Source organism: Macaca fascicularis, chromosome 10, assembly GCF_037993035.2.
Source record: "Macaca fascicularis isolate 582-1 chromosome 10, T2T-MFA8v1.1".
Taxonomy (NCBI): Eukaryota; Metazoa; Chordata; class Mammalia; order Primates; family Cercopithecidae; genus Macaca; species Macaca fascicularis.
The window spans coordinates 51,873,371-51,890,585 of NC_088384.1; positions in this window are offsets into that span (position 1 = coordinate 51,873,371).

A 17,215-nucleotide genomic window follows, 5' to 3' on the forward strand; every position below is an offset into this window, starting at 1 on the left:
CTCAGGAACCAAGGGGCGGCTCTCACTCCAGGTGGCAGCACTAACGATCCTCCCTTCCCCCCACCCCACTCTGCCAAAGCAACAAGAGTTAGCAGCGAGGTCCCCGTGAGTCCCACCCATGATCTGCCCACAATGTTGCCCACTGGAACTTTCTGCGGCCCCCACCACTCAGCCCTTCCCAGCACTTCTCCCACGTGCCCCCAGCCTCCTTCTCCCTCAGCAGGGGCTCAGGCCTCAGGCCTGACACTTCCCTGCCTTGTGTCTTTTGCTAAATATGACCTTTCTACATTAATAAAAGATGATTTGGACTTGCGCTCTCTAAAAAAAAGTTTAATATAAAAGAGAAATAAAGGGAAATTTAGCAACGGAATATATAGATGAATATTTAAGTACTCAGAGATGACATTACTACCAGACATAATGAGATCATCAGATATTTCATTTACTTATGATTAATATGTTTGCATTTACCTTTTAATTTAATTTTATTTATGTATTTATTTTTATTATACTTTAAGTTCTAGGGTACATGTGCACAACATGCAGGTTTGTTACATTTGTTTACATGTGCCCTGTTGGTTTGCTGCACCCATTCACTCATCATTTACATTAAGTATTTCTCCAAGGCTATCCCTCCTCCCGGCCCCCCACCCCATGACAGGCCACGGTGTATCATGTTCCCTGCCCTGTGTCCAAGTGTTCTCATTGTTTAATTTCCACCTATGAGTGAGAACATGCTGTGTTTGGTTTTCTGACCTTGTGATAGTTTAAACAAACTAGGAAGTTCAGAAGTCACTTTATAAGAGAAATAATGAAAAATAAAGTATTACTGACATTGGTAACAGAATAAAAATTAGAGTTAGACAAAGTATTAACAAGCAAGCTTATTTATTTATGAGATGGGAAAATATTAAAAAGGATTTATCATGTCTTGTCAACACGAAGAAAAAGTGTATTATATATAATTCCTTTGTTAACTTATTATTGTGTTTCCTTGTATAATTTTCACTTGGTTTTGTTGATTTTACTACTTGCTGCATTATTTCAAAAACTACATCTTCATCGACCATTTCAACTTTTGCTACGTGGGCAGAATTATAAAACCCAATTTCAAAATTTCAACTGAACATTGTCACCACTTTTCTTTGGGCTTTTAATAAAAAAAAAATACCGAAGTAATTGTGTGTGTGCGTGTGTGTATTTTAGCATTATCATGAATCTAATAACAATAAAATCAAACAAAAGCAAATGGATAAGCAATATGTTGGACTAGCATCTCAAGTATGAAAATGGCATTGCAAACAGTGATATGATTTTTTTCAAAATGGTAAACTTTTTAAATTGTGATCTTATTTTAACCTAAAATCTTACTATCAGAAAATGCAGTGTATATTAAAATGTTCGGAAATGTTTTTATTCACATTTATTAAATGGTTGTACTCACTCAGATATCTACAAATTGGTTTTTCTCTTATGTAATTGTCTTATAGAATGTTCAAAAGTCATGCAGAATGTGAGATAATATTCTATTGAATAGGATAATTTTATCATTGTAAGACATCAAACATCCCTGTTTCCTGCCAAATAAATGTACAATAGCAATAAATGTAAAGATGTGTTTTTTTAAAAGGCACATTTTAGAGTTATAAAACAAGGATTTTAAAACTTGAATTGTTACAGTGAATATGTCTTAATGTTGGCTACAGTCACTTTAGATAAAAAGTTACCTCACATCTATTTTCAGTATTACTTAAAGGTGTTTATGTAATGGCAAAGGTTTTTTTTGTTTTTTTGTTTTTTTTTTTTTTTGCCTAGAGGCGGGTATTTTGCCACATGGCTATTTATGGTATGAAACTATATTTAAACACATGTACACATGTAAAAGCTGCCACTGTGGCTGTAAACTATTAAAAGTTATCAAGATTGAAAAATAAACAAGTACAAATATTTCTGTTTTTCTATGAAATGTCTTTACTCCAGTCCAAATTTAGACATTTAAAATGCTTGAAATAAAAGCAAGTTTTTCACATATTTAAGTTTAAATGGCCTTTGTCCTAGTTTTATTAGTGAAGCAGCAGACTGCATTTTTTTTCACTCTCATACAACCTCAAAACGTGGACAGAAAGCTTTGATAAAACTTGTAGGGCATTATCTGATGAAACACATTAAACACTAAAGGAGAAATACCACCTCATTGTTTATAAAAGACGTATAAGAAGGACCCCTGCATACATATATCCATCAGTTTTGTATTTTCATGAAACATTTGCCTTAAACTGAGCTTCATAAAAGTACATGTTCTCCCACAAAGCCAAGGAAAGTAAGTTTGACACAAGGATCTGGACGTCTATGTGTGTGGCGTAATTACATTGAATACATTCCACAAGTAAGGCAGAAATGTATAGTAGAGTGTCCATTATGGAGGAGCCTCAGTACTTATTGAATAAAGTGCTTAAAAATTCTCATTGTTGACCTGGACAAAGAGCAGACGTGTTAAGTTTGCCAGTGACAGATATTAAAAGTGAAGATTGAAGGAAAAATGATGTATAGAAGAGAGATTTTACTTTCAAAGTGACATAAATAATTTGAAGAAATCAAGGGAAGTGACTTGCTTAAATATCCATATAGTAAATATTTATTGTGTGTTTACTGTAAGCAGTGGGAATTAAGCAGTGAAAAAAATACAAAGGAAAACACCAACAACGTCTCTTCTATCATGGAGTTTACATTCTAGCAGCAAGAGAAAGACCATAACCAAATACATATGTAGTACAACATGACTATGAATGGTATGGAGGAAAATATGAATAGTAAGGGGGATGTGGGGGCCTGGGGATTTATTTTGTGTAAGGATAGACAAGAAAGGCCTCATTACCAAGTAATTTTACTCAATCGTTTATTCAATGTATTTATTTGCTGATTCCATAATACTTATTTACGTATTTATGCGTTTTAAATTTATTTTTTATTTTTAGAATCAGGGTGTCACTCTGTCACCCAGGCTGGAGTGCAGTGGTGTGAACATAGTTCACTGTAACCTTACTCCTGGGCTCAGGTGATCCTCCCATCTCAGCCACCCAAGTAGCTAGATCTACAGGCACCTGCCACCATGCTTCGCTAATTTAAAAAAAAAATTTTTTTTTGGAGATGGGGTTGTGGTATGTTGGCCAGGCAGGTCTCAAACTCTTGGCCTCAAGCAATCCTCCTGCTTTGGCCTTTCGAAGCATTGGGATTATAGGCCTGGGCCAGTGTGCCTGGACCCATAATATTTACTTAGAGTATACGTTGTGATAAGCCCTGGAAAGTGTCTGATAGTTCAGTAAAAAACTGCAATGATGTTTACAACAGGTAATTAAGTTTGGCCATGATTCTTTGGACTGTCATAACACTGTCTTAAGAAAAAGTCTATATTTCCACTTTACTGGGTCTGTGAAACTCAAACTCAATGTTAAAAAGCTCTGATTTGTGGTGGAAATCACAATCCAGCTGAAAACCAGGAATGTGGAGCCATTTTTAAATTTTAAGTGAATCCTAAGCAGTCTTGTATTTAAGACAGATAAGATTATTACACAGTATTATGTTTTTCTGTACTTAAAAGGAGAGAAAACCATGAGGGTTGTAAATGTTTGAAAAAAGAAGGCGTCTATGAGGAAGCTTTATATTGGGAGAAAGTGTGAAAGGAAAATAAAATCTCGGGACCCCAAACTCACTATGACAAAGAAAAATTAAGCTTGGAACCTGAGTCATTCAAAAATTGCCATCCTTTTGTTCCCAAACAGATAGCTGTAATTTCACATGCTTACTTTAACTTACGTAAAATGTAGATTTACTGAGAGCGAGGATGAATGCACAACTGACTCTTTCCTTTTTTTTTTTTTTTTTGCCACATGTAACATATAGACTCAGTGAGAACTAATCAGAGCCTCGCAAGAATGTAGCAATTAGCTTCCTTGCCTACTCTCTCTCTTTCTTTTCCTCCCTGGTTTTAATTTCCTGCCTGCTTGCTCTTTCTCCTTTAAATATTGAAGTTCCCGAAGCCCTCTTTAGAAAAAGCACGGGACACCGCCTACTTGTGACTTGTGCTTCTTTTTCCGGGCTGTAAGGCACTATTTTTATCTTTATTTAAAAATGTAGAAACTGAGGCAAAGAGGGGATATGGTATTTGCCTGGGATCATAGGATTAGTAAATGTTTGAGTTGGGATTTAAAGCCAGGCTCCGCGATTTCATAGCCCACCCACAGTTACATGCCGCTCAAGTCTTCCGGCTCCAAGTTCTCTGCAATTTACACAGCCCTACACTGCCTATGTCCTAAACTCTCCAACCTCCTATTTTCCCTTTGCAAGTATCCTCCACCTTGCAAAGCAAAATCTCTAAATCACTTGAGATCTGACTCATTCACTTTTTGGCTTACAAAAGGAAGTTGGAAAAAGCCACTCTTCTTGCAGTGCACAAATGACTATTTTAGAGTAACTTTATTGCCTATGCAATCAATCATATATTTGATATAATTATAGTTTCAGAGGATAAATGCAGATATAAAAAATCCTTCTGTAAAAGTGTCTTTTTTTATTTCTCCTCTCTCCTTTTCTCTCCTACTGTGCTTCAAATTCTTTATTTTCATATTCACTTTGCTGGTTTCAAATAATTTCCAAACCTACTCTAAGCTGTTCTGACAGGACCACAGACTTTCACATCTGGTTGTGATATCACATGCTCACATTGTCTAACTACTTCATTTTACAGTTGAAGAAATTGAGACACAAAGTAAGGTGACGTGTCTAGTTCCAATCTAGTTATATAATAGAACACTGGCTAATATTTAATAAATAATATGAGTCGGGCACTGAGAAAGTAAGGCACTGTTTTTATTATTTTATTTATGTATTTTTTGAGACGGAGTCTCGCTCTGTCGCCCAGGCTGGAGTGTAGTGGCGCGATCTCGGCTCACTGCAAGCTCCGCCTCCCGGGTTCACACCATTCTCCTGCCTCAGCCTCCCGAGTAGCTGGGACTGCAGGCGCCCGCCATGCCCGGCTAATTTTTTGCAGTTTTAGGAGAGTGATGGGGTGTCACCGTGTTAGCCAGGATGATCTCGATCTCTTGACCTCGTGATCCGCCCACCTCGGCCCCCCAAAGTGCTGGGATTATAGGCTTGAGCCACTGCGCCCAGCCATAAAGCACTATTTTTATCTCTATTTAAAAATGTAGAAACTGAGTCAAAGAGGGGATATGGTATTTGCCTGGGATCATAGGATTAGTACATGTCTGAGTTGGGATTTAAAGCCAGGCTCCCCGACTTCATAGCCCACCCACAATTGCATGCCGCTCAAGTCTTCCGGCTCCAAGTTCTCTGCAATTTACACAGCCCTACACTGCCTTCGTCCTAAACTCTCCAACCTCCTATTTTTTTCAGCTCTAAACTTGGATTCCCTAAACACAGCAGTCAGGGACAGGTGGAAAATTGTTGTGGAAAGAACAGGCAGCAGCATTTTTGTTTAGCCTCTTTTTATACCTATTTTATTCTACAGATTAGGGTACTTTTCTCAATTATGCATACTTTTTCATTCTGCCAAAATTTCTTTGAAGGCTGTTAAAGCTGTAGTCAATTTTCTCACTTTGATGTTTCAAAGGAACCTGCTGTGTCTTTTTTCATTCTATGCAAAAATAGGCATACTGGGATTCACTCAATGCTTGTCATTGAGTAGCTACAAACTTTCTATTTGTTTTCTCCATTGTTGTGTTTTCAAAGTTTTAGAATCTGAGCAGCATTTAATTTGTCTATGCTTTATATTTTCCTTTAGAGAAAGAACACAGTGATACTTGCTTGTAGTGTTAGAGGAATAATCTGAAAGAGAGAAATTATTCTTCAAATATCCACCATGACTGATCACTAAGTAATACTGAAACCTACTTATAAAACAAAACAGAAAACCTCCAAAAAACCAAATAAACAACAATAAAACTCAAAACCAAAAAAGTACTGGAAGTCTCAGAAGCACATAGCAGTTATTCTTGTTCCTTCAAATGAAAAGATGCTTTATCATATCCTCTATGGAGAGAATTCTGACAGTATTTATCAAAGACCTTACATTTATTCACATCTCTTGCCCTACCAATTTCATATCTTAAAAGTACATACAAAAATGTATAATATAGCATTTTTTGTAAAGAAATAATCAGAAAGAGTCTAAGTGTTCAACAATAGGGCACTTGTTGAATTATGATACAATCACAGAATAAGGTCTTTATAGAGCCATTAATATGATGTTATTGACATTTATTAATATGAGAAATCTTTGATAATTTTTGGTTAAGACCTTTAACAAACACAAAGTCTATGAAATAGTGTGCACAACAGTCCATATTTTCATCAGGGAAATGACTTTTAAAACTACCCTGCAATCATCTCATTTTACGCAAATGTCTTACCTGATTGCTATTCTTGCCACATTTTATGCCTTTGAACCTAATCTACTGACTTCTTTCTCACTCTATTTTCTATGTGCTGAAGGAGTGAAAATGGAATGAAAACAGATATAAGTCATCCCTGCTTTCCTGATGCTTGCCAATTACCAACTGATGCTGCTGTTAAAAAAACAAACAAAATGAAAATGTGAAGACTGCTAGGAAGGAAAAACACAGGATGCTCTCTGTGTTTTTATGTAATAGCAATCTTTGGAAACCTAAAACTGTAAGACTAAGATTCACACAGGACTTCAGAAAAGAAGACCCTTGCCTACCTAGAATAAAAGAAGTCTACTTTTGTAACATGGTATTATTAGGTTTTGTCTTTTTTTAAATTGGATTTGTAGATTCTTGGAAGTGAAGCTTCATCCTTTTTTCCTTTTTCTAAGCCTGGGGTGATTGTCTGCTTTCTTCATCTGAACTCCTCTAGCACGATTTGTCAGCTAACTCATTTGGTTCATGGCAAATACCATATTTGTGTGTGCATATTACCTTTCTTCTCAACATCATGGGAAATTCCCTCAAAGCAAAGACAGTCACTTCTGATTCCTCCCAGTATTTATTATAAAACCCGATAAACAATAGAGACTAAATAAAGAACTGTTGTACAGAAAGTCTCAATTCAAGTCCAGTTACTACTGATATGTATTCTATATAAAAGCAAAGTAAATATACATTATAATCTTTAGGAAAACATATATAATCACTCTATGATCAAAGGCTTCCTAATTAACATATATTTATTCACTTGCTATTAAATAACTCTAGGAGGATAAAAGTCAACCTCCAGGAAGCACGCTATGAAGGACAGAATGTGATCTTTGGAACCAGACACACCAACATTGAATTCTATCTTTTGAATATCCAGTTGGGTGACCTAATGCATGGATTATAGTTAGCATGGGGGAAAACGGTAGGGAATCTAAAATGTTTGGAGGAGTTCATGAAAAAACATTGATAAGCAGTATAATTCCTTTCTTTATATAACTTTTATAATTACTGAATCTCATAACCCGTGTTCTAGTCCAATTAGAAAACATTTTTCCTTTAGATAATGCAATAGCCTTTTAAATAATCGCTCTATTTCACCCTTGCCTTATGTGTTCACTCAAAATTCATATGCTGAGTTCCTAACTCCCAGTACCTAAAATACAGTGACAGTATTTGGTGACATGATCTTTAAAGAGGTAAAGCTAAATTAAGCTAAAATGGAAATTTGAACACAAACAGGTACAGAGGGAAGATGAAGTGAAGATGCGTGGAAAAGATAGCCCTCTACAAGCCAATGAGAGAGGCTGGAGAAGACACCAACTTGACAGCACCTTGATCTTGGACACATTTAGCCTCTAGACTTGTGAGAAGGTATATTTCTTTCATTTAAACTACCTATTCTATGGAAATATGTTATGGCAGCCCAAATTAAAACAATGTCCTACTCAAAGAGTAATGATATGCTCTATTTATTTTTTAGTTTTTTTTTTTTAAGTTCAAATTGTATTTTAGATACAGGGGGTGTGCAGGCAGGTTTGTTTCCTGGGTATTTTGTGCCATGCTGAGGTTTGGGGGTATGATGGATCTCATTACGCAGGTATGAAGCTTAGTACCCTGTAGTTTTTCAACCCTGGCTGCCCTCCCTACTGCCTCTAGTAGTCTCCATTGTCTATTATTGTCATCTTTTCTTTTTTTTTTTTTAAAAAATCTGTTTTTCTGATTTTTTTATTAGGTAAAAAATGGAAAAACAAAATATGATTTCCATTCAATACATATTTCATCCTTATGGATTTTTTTTCAGAAATCAAAGTCAATTTAGAATGATAGCAGTTTATCAATCAAATAATTCATCTTCACACAGTTTCAATCACTTCAGAAAGCTCCTTCATCTCTTTCTCTGTAGAAATTCTGAAACTGTGGAATGGTCATCTTTAAAGTCATAAATATTGTCATCTTTATGTCCATGAGTATCCAAAATTTAGCTACCAACTACTACCCAAATCTGATTAACAGATCATGTTGATTCTGTTACATTCTACTTGTCCTATCAGATTTTTATTAAAGAAATCATTAGCTTATCAATTATTGTTACTGGGGCTGTAAGAAATGTTTATAATTCATTTGGATCAGTCCTCTTCTTTATGGTCTTATTTGAGAATAAAACTTGGTTCTGTCTTAGCCTGTCATTTAATAAGCCAGTGACCTGGGCCGAATCTAACTGCTTCATCTGTAAACTATGAATAATAATAGAGGTCCTGCCTATTACACATGGGTGTAGTAAGCTTCCATTTTAACACTGGCTCTTTTTATGTTACCTGAAAGGCATTCTATAATCATGAATGGCAAGGTGGTCTCAGCAACAGTGCAGTGAAGATTGGGACCATTTTCTGTCACTATCATTTCTATTTTTGTGATACCCTCTTTAAATTAGCCTTTAGATGTAATTCAAAGGAGTGACTTAATTGGATTTTCTTTCTTTCTTTTTTTTTTTTTTGAGACGGAGTCTCGCTTTGTCACCCAGGTGGGAGTGCAGTGGCCTGATCTGGGTGCACTGCAAGCTCCACCTCCCGGGTTTGTGCCATTCTCCTGCTTCAGCCTCCCAAGTAGCTGGGACCACAGGTGCCTGCCACCATTCCCAGCTTTTTTGGTATGTTTAGTTGAGATGAGGTTTCACAGTGTTAGCCAGGATGGCCTAGATCTCCTGACCTCATGATCTGCCCACCTCGTCCTCCCAAAGTGCTGGGATTACAGGTGCTAGCCACCGTGCCCGGCCCATAATTGGAAATTTTTGTACCGTTAGATCTAAGAATATTTTATGTGGTATCATAAAATATTAACTTAGTGAACTTCATTAGATAATTAGCATGGAATATATTATGCACTGCCCCGCAAGGGCCTAAGAGAATGGTCCACAGGTCTTGTGAATTTGATATGAAGACAGACAACAAGACAGTCTAGCTGAGTAAAAGTCTGTTGACATCTCTAGGGAGGAGCGGTTAGAGAAAGCCCTGACTCTCTGGATAGCTGGCATAATTTACACTAGAAAAGAAGAGCAGAGAGTCTCAGAGAGTACTTGAGGTTTAAATAAGAAAAGAGGATGAAAAATTACTTTGACTAACTACAAATTTTCTCAAGAATGGACTTATTCTCTACTCTCTATTGTCTCTTGAGAAATCATTATTTTGCATTGAGTCAAAGTAATTAGTAAGACTAATTGTGGAGGGCATTCAAAATAGAAAAACAGCAGCAGTCCCTAGGATGATATTTTATTTATGAATGATCCCTCATTTGTAACTTCTCCTTCAGCTAGATGTTTTTCAATATAAAAATACCTTTTCAGCACCAGTTCAATTTGTGAAACGAAATGTGAAATTCAGGCATATATGTAATTTTTATGCATAAACTATTCCATGCTTTTTTCTGTTAATTAAGTAGGTATGTTTAACATGAGACATATCCTCTTAATAAATTTTTAACTGCACAATACAATCTTGTTAACTATAGGTGCTCTGTTGACAGCATACCTCCAGAACTTATTCATCTGTTATAACTGAATTTTATACCCATTGAATAGCAACCCCCATTTCCCCTCCTTCCAGTCCCTGGCAACCAGTATTCTACTCTGTTTCTAGGAGTTTAACTATTTTAGATACCTTATGTAAGTGCAATCAGGCATTATTCAAACACACTTTCAATTAGTAATGACTATAATTCTGATAGTTTAAATAAGAGAAAGCAAACATCACTACTACTAGCTTTTGGGGGAAAAGATTACAAATGGGGATGTTGTGATAAAAGCGTACAATATTTTTTACATTCAGGCACTTAGATCCATGTTCAAACTTTGCCACCTACACATGTATAGCACATTGGAATATGTGCTACAGTGTGCCATTTATAAAGACTGAAAATAACATTTTATAAAACATTATTATTTATTTTGCAACCTCATGAGTTTTGGCTTCAAAAATACCTGAATTACATAGCATAATCCTAGTGATGGAGAACAGATCAGTGGCTGCCAAGGGTTAGGGTTGGTTGGAAGATGTGATTAGTGTGGGATAACCTGAAAACATGTCGCACTTTCTTTGTGGTGATAGAGCTGTTCTGCATCCAGATTACGGTAATGGTTACATAAATCCACACTTCATAGATCTATACACACATCACACATGCACTCACACACACCTACACAAGAGTACATGTAAAATCCTTCAAAATATGAATAGGGTCTGAACCTGAGTTAATGGTATAGAAACAATGTCAATTTCCTGACTTTGGCAATGTACTAGGTTAAGTTAGATGTAATCATTGGGAAAAGCTGGCTGGAAATAACACGGTCATTCCTTTTAGTATTTTTTAACTTCTGAGTTGAGTCGAATTATTTAAAAATAATAGGTATTAAACAAAAAATCTAAAAGTTCTAAAATCAAAACCCTTATGAATTTGAACATATTATTTATTTTATAGACCTCAATTTCTTTCACCTGTAAAAATGGAATAAAAGTACAATTCCTATTTCATTATTGTCATGCTCAAATCATAGCATTTATGTAAGTGCACAGTACTGTGTCTGGCAGAACAACAATGCTTAGACACTGAGTTCCCCACTTATTTTGTGACTATTGGTTTATAGATGGTTTTAAAGTTCCTAAGTGGAAGTTTGTTTAAAAAGAGGCAGTCAAAATAAATGGCAATGTCTCAGAGCATCATCTGAACAAGAAAGGAAGGTGTTATTAGCAATTTTTTAAATTTGCTGTACAATTTGTCATATTTCATTGTGTTCCTTAATGACAAATATGTCCAAGATTATATTGGGAGATGCCATTTTCTGTACCTTATCCCCAGATTTCGGAATGATACTTATTACAGCTTTCTGCATTTCAACAAATAGTGGCACTACTTTTAACTAGACTGAAGTCTTTTGTTTTTCTTTTGTATCACTTCCTGGACATTTGTAAATTCACAGGATGTCTTCCTCAAATCACAAAATGCCTATCTTCTAATTCAGTTGGGAGGTCACACTGGACCCTCTTGTCAGATATTGCTTTAATTCTGGAGTCATATGGATAGTGCCTGAGTTAGTGGTATAGCTGAATATCATGCAAATGTGGAAGAAGTCTATTGAATCAATACCATTTTATACATGGAAATAAGCAAATAGTTGTAAATAATATGGAACAATAAAAATCTTTCTAGTAAACCAATGTTCATGCTTTTCAATTGTCTTGCTAAAAAAACATTGCTTCTTTAGCAAGATGTTATATACCATGATGGAAAATATTGTGTGCTGGAAATAAAGAAAATAACAAACTTTGGGTCTTGGCTTAGGTTATCAGTTACCCAGCCTTAAACAAAAGATATATCCCCAGTGAAATTTAGCTTTTAAAATCAGTAAAGAAAGAAAATAAGCCTTGTTAACCATGAAATATGATGCGAAAATTAGATAACATTTAACTGGACTTGTAAAAGACTTTTTTCAAGAAACAATAAGAAAATGACCTGAAATAGTATGTGTTTATTCATAAGTAAAATGATTGCTAATTCACTTTACAAGAGTCTACTTGTATTAATGGTTATCCTTGCATATTAAGTCTTACAATCCTATTAATAATTGCTCACCTACAAATGACATTTATCAAGGGATCAAAGTCTTCATGTACCACATAAAATGCTTATTATAACAAAGTAAACCAGCTGTGTGTCTTTGATCACTGCATCAATAGCTCGCTATTTTACCTTCTGTTTCTGTTCCATTCTGCTAGTCAAGGGTCTTCATAAAAATACGAAGGAAAATGAACAGCTAGTAACACATTTGATGTGCCACTCTGATGAACTTCAGAATGCTTAATATCGTCTTGTTTAATTTCATGTTTCAAAAAGCTTCTCAATGGCAGGATCAGTTACTTTCAATCTCCACATCAGTCAGTCCAGATGGTTCTCATGATTTGCTAAGGAGAGCTGCAAATTGAACTTTTTGAACCCATGATGCATATTGTGTTAATCCTTGATGTGGAAGGGTCCTTCTGCAGAATAAGTGGAACTGAAAAAGGTGTTTACATTCACAAACAGAATATTAGTTAAGGAATAAAAGGGAATCTTTAAAGTATTAAACCCAGATGAACACTGAAAAATACAGTCGTCAGAAAAATCAAGTCATTTCACTTCTGTATTCATTGCTGAAATAAGAACATCATTTCACTTCTAATTTGAATTTTAAGATTAAAAACACTTTAGATTTGTTTCGTATTGCAGAATAATCTGTAACTTGTTCTGTAAACACTTCATTGCTAGGCGAAAACTGTGAGCTATATTTGTTTGTGTATGATACCATTCCTTTATGGTCAATTTTTCCTGAACTCACAGGTAGAATATATGTTCTTTTTATTTTTATTTTTATTTTTTTTGAGACAAAGTCTGGCTCTGTCACCCAGGCTGGAGTGCAGTGGCGCGATATCGGCTCACTGCAACCTCCACTTTCCCGGGTTCACACCATTCTCCTGCCTCAGCCTCCCGAGTAGCTGGGGCTACAGGCGCCGCCATCACCCCCGGCTAATTTTTTTGCAGTTTTAGTAGAGACGGGGTTTCACCGTGTTCGCCAGGATGTTCTCGATCTCCTGACCCTGTGATCCGCCCGCCTCGGCCTCCCAAAGTGCTGGGATTACAGGCGTGAGCCACCGCGCCCGGCCGTAGAATATATTTTCATTTGAATAATTTAAGAAGTAATGTCACCAATATGGATAGAACAGTAATTTCACTTTTGATACTAATTTAATTAAGAAGGTGATTTTTAGGCTGGGCGCGGTGGCTCACGCCTGTAATCCCAGCACTTGGGGAGGCCGAGACGGGCGGATCACAGGGTCAGGAAATCGAGAACATCCTGGCGAACACGGTGAAACCCCGTCTCTACTAAAAATACAAAAAACTAGCCGGGCGAGGTGGCGGGCGCCTGTGGTCCCAGCTACTCGGGAGGCTGAGGCAGGAGAATGTCGTGAACCCGGGAGGCGGAGCTTGCAGTGAGTGGAGATTGCGCCACTGCACTCCAGCCTGGGCCACAGAGTGAGACTCTGTCTCAAAAAAAAAAAAAAAAAAAAAAAAAGTGATTTTAAGCAATATCCATTTCTATTTGGTTGTGTTTTTATCTATTTCAATTATTTTCTATATTGGAAGTAATTACAAATTTTAATTTTTTTACAGCCCTCATATCTTTTACTTTAAAAAATTTAATGTTTAATGAATTTGGAGGGAGGGCCAACCTTCATTCTTACATTTATTTATACATTTAATGGGAAAGGAGTACTATTCTCCTGAATGTTCAAACAAGCAATGGAAATTCGCAAGAGAGAAACAATTTAAAATCTTCATCACATTGTATTGAAATTTTTTCGTTTCTTTTTTTCCACTAGATCTTACTGAAGATGCATTGCCCATAGATGTTCTTCATTAATTTAAGCAATATTTTCAGGGAAGTTATTCTGGGAATATGCCTGTAGGACTGAACTGGTCTTTGAATTATGGATAATATTTGGAGAGCTGGAGAGGAGAGTGAAGGGCACTATACAGGTGGGCAAACATCTTGAAATTTTCAAACTCTGTGTAATTATTTTACATGTAACTACCTGGGCATGACCAACAGGTATAAGAATAGCATCTGTTGGTTGCTAAATTTTTAGGTAATGTCCAACAGGTACCAATAGATGCCACTGACGATCTTTTGTGAAGTTCCCCCTAAGAGTCATAACTGGTGAACATAGTTCATCCATGGGGAACACGGACTGTAACTCACTGATGGATTTAGGAAGGAATGTACCTAGCATTTTTGGAAAAAATGTGAATAAATCCACCTGATCAATGTGGTGGGTTCTTTTAGAAAATAGAAAAAAATGGGGTTAGGCTAAGTAATGTGGAGATTTAAGAAGATAGATCTGGGGTGACAGAATATTAGATACAACAAAGGCAGTTCCTTCAACTTCACCAAGTTTTTCCTGTCAGTTGTGCTGGTGTCTATCAAATTGTATGTGACCGCTTACTTTCATTATGGCAAATGCATCTTCAGAAACATTATAACTAAGATAACTTTTCCAATAGAGTGCAAAATGTCCATCTCTAGAAAGGTTTACTCAGAGAACTCCAGCAATGCAATGCCACATACATGCAGCATTATGATCTTTAGTTTGATTTCTCCTTCCCTTAACCCTGATTAGGACTCTATAGTCAAGGAAGTTGAATGGAGAGGGAATTTGAAAACTCAGGCTGTGTTTGTTAAAAGGGTTTTATGATGTCTTCACTTTGAGTAAATATACAGGCTATTGTATCTCCCTCCCTCCCTCCCTTCCTTCTCTCCCTTCTTTCCTTCCGTCCGGAATTATTTTTGAGAAACGCTGTGATGTGTCGATTGGGAGCACATCCTCTGGAGCTGGTTATTGGATTAAAATCATAACCCTTCCTCCTATTAACTATGTGACCTTGAACAAGCTACTAGGCTGTAAATTAGGAATAATAATGGCATCAATACGATCCTGCTATAGATTGAATTGTATGAGTTAATGTATGTGAAGCAATTTTATACGGTAAGAATTGGATGAAAGGTAGTTACTATTTTATTTATCGAACATTTAGCATTTTTTAGCTTTTTATTTTGAAAAGATCACAGATCCATAGGAAGTTTCAAATACAAAGGTCTCATGTACCATTCTACACAGTTTCTTCCAAGAGTTACATCTTGTATAATGTAGTACAATATCAAGACCAGGCATTGACATTGGTACAATGTGAATACATAGGTCTATGTCAATTTTATCATGTGTTCATTAATGTGACCATTATTACAATTGAGTTACAGAACTCTTCCATCACTAAAAGTGTCTTCCTCACATTTTATAGTCATATTCATCTCACATTTCTCTACAATCACTAACCTCTGGAAATAACTAATCTGTTTTCTATATGTATATTTTATTAAAGTTATATACATGAAGTAATATACTATGTGTCCTTTTGATATTGGCTTTTTTCACTAAGCACAATGCCCTTCCGATCTATGCAAGTGATTGCATGTGTCAAAAGTATATTCTTTATTTCTGGGTAGTATTTCATCATATGGATATACCACAGTTTACTCAACCATTCACCTGTCCAACATTTTGAATGGCAAGAATATGGGAATAAAGTTAAACAGATATGACTTAAGTGTTACCCTGATCATTTCTGATTTTGCTTCTAATGTTGTTCTGACCCTGCTAAATCTCAGTACCATCTCATGTTCAATACTCAATTAGATGCTATACATTGATATATATATTTACATATGTGTATATGTGATGTATAATAAAATGTGGGAGGAAGGAAGACCTATGCTCTCAAGGAAAGAAAAACATAAATGTTATTTTCCCACAGTTTTGTATATGTCACAGCCCCTAGGTAATTTGAATTTTTAAAATGTGTAATTAATTAAAAAATATCAAATATGTTAAACTAAATTAAAATACCACATAAAACAAGTTTCCTTTAAAACTTTGACTCTTTGCAGCTGGAGTGAAAAGCATTTGTGAGTCTCTGTGAAGATGTTCATATAATATTTTGGCCCTTCCTGAACGGATAAAATTAATAATAATGATACAATAATGTAATATCCATGTATATTTTTATTTTACAACAACTTTTTTTTCCACTTTTTAAATGCCTGCTGTGTATCAGGGGCTTGGGAAGGTGATGTATATGTATCCTATTTGATATATTTATTTTTAATTGATACTAAATTGATAAAAATAATTTTATCTTAAAACATTTTTCCTAATTCAAAGTAGAAAAATGCCTTTAAAAAGTGCTTATATTTTGAAAAGTATATATAAAAATAATTCAGAAGTATAAAGCAAACAACTGTAAGTTTATTAATAACCTGCATTCTCATGAATATTCATTATGGGCTAAATATATCCCTTGTGTACATTATAGGACTTTCTTCAAAGATAAATAAAATGTATATTCATGGAAATAAAATCAATTTTGTTCCGGAGAATGGTTCATATTCTCAGAGTAGCTATTTAGAAATGTCATACTATAGGCTGGGTGAAGTTGCTCATGCCTGTAATCCCAGCACTTTGGGAGGCCAAAGCTGGCAGATCACCTGAGGTCAGGAGATCAAGACCAGCCTGGCCAACATGATGAAACCCTGTCTCCGCCGGGCGCGGTGGCTCAAGCCTGTAATCCCAGCACTTTGGGAGGCCGAGACGGGCGGATCACGAGGTCAGGAGATCAAGACCATCCTGGCTAACACAGTGAAACCCCGTCTCCATTAAAAATACAAAAAAATTAGCCGGGCGTGGTGGCGGCGCCTGTAGTCCCAGCTACTCGGGAGGCTGAGGCAGGAGAATGGCGGGAACCCGGGAGGCGGAGCTTGCAGTGAGCCGAGATCGCGCCACTGCACTCCAGCCCGGGCGACAGAGCGAGACTCCGCCTCAAAAAAAAAAAAAAAAAGAAACCCTGTCTCTACTGAAAATACAAAAATTAGCCAGGCATGGTAGTGTGCACCTGTAGTCCCAGCTATATAAATATGTATACTTACATTCTCAACAATCCACTGGGCATCGAGCTAGAGCTGTGTTTAATGCAAAATATGGCCATGTGAGAAATACGGGCACTGAAGTGGAAAATATTTTTGCGTTCTTCTGTGCCAGCATTGCCCATTTCTGTCAAGTTGCACATGCATGTGTCCACAATAGGAGCAATATTTACAAGCTGCATTTTCAATAATTCCAGAG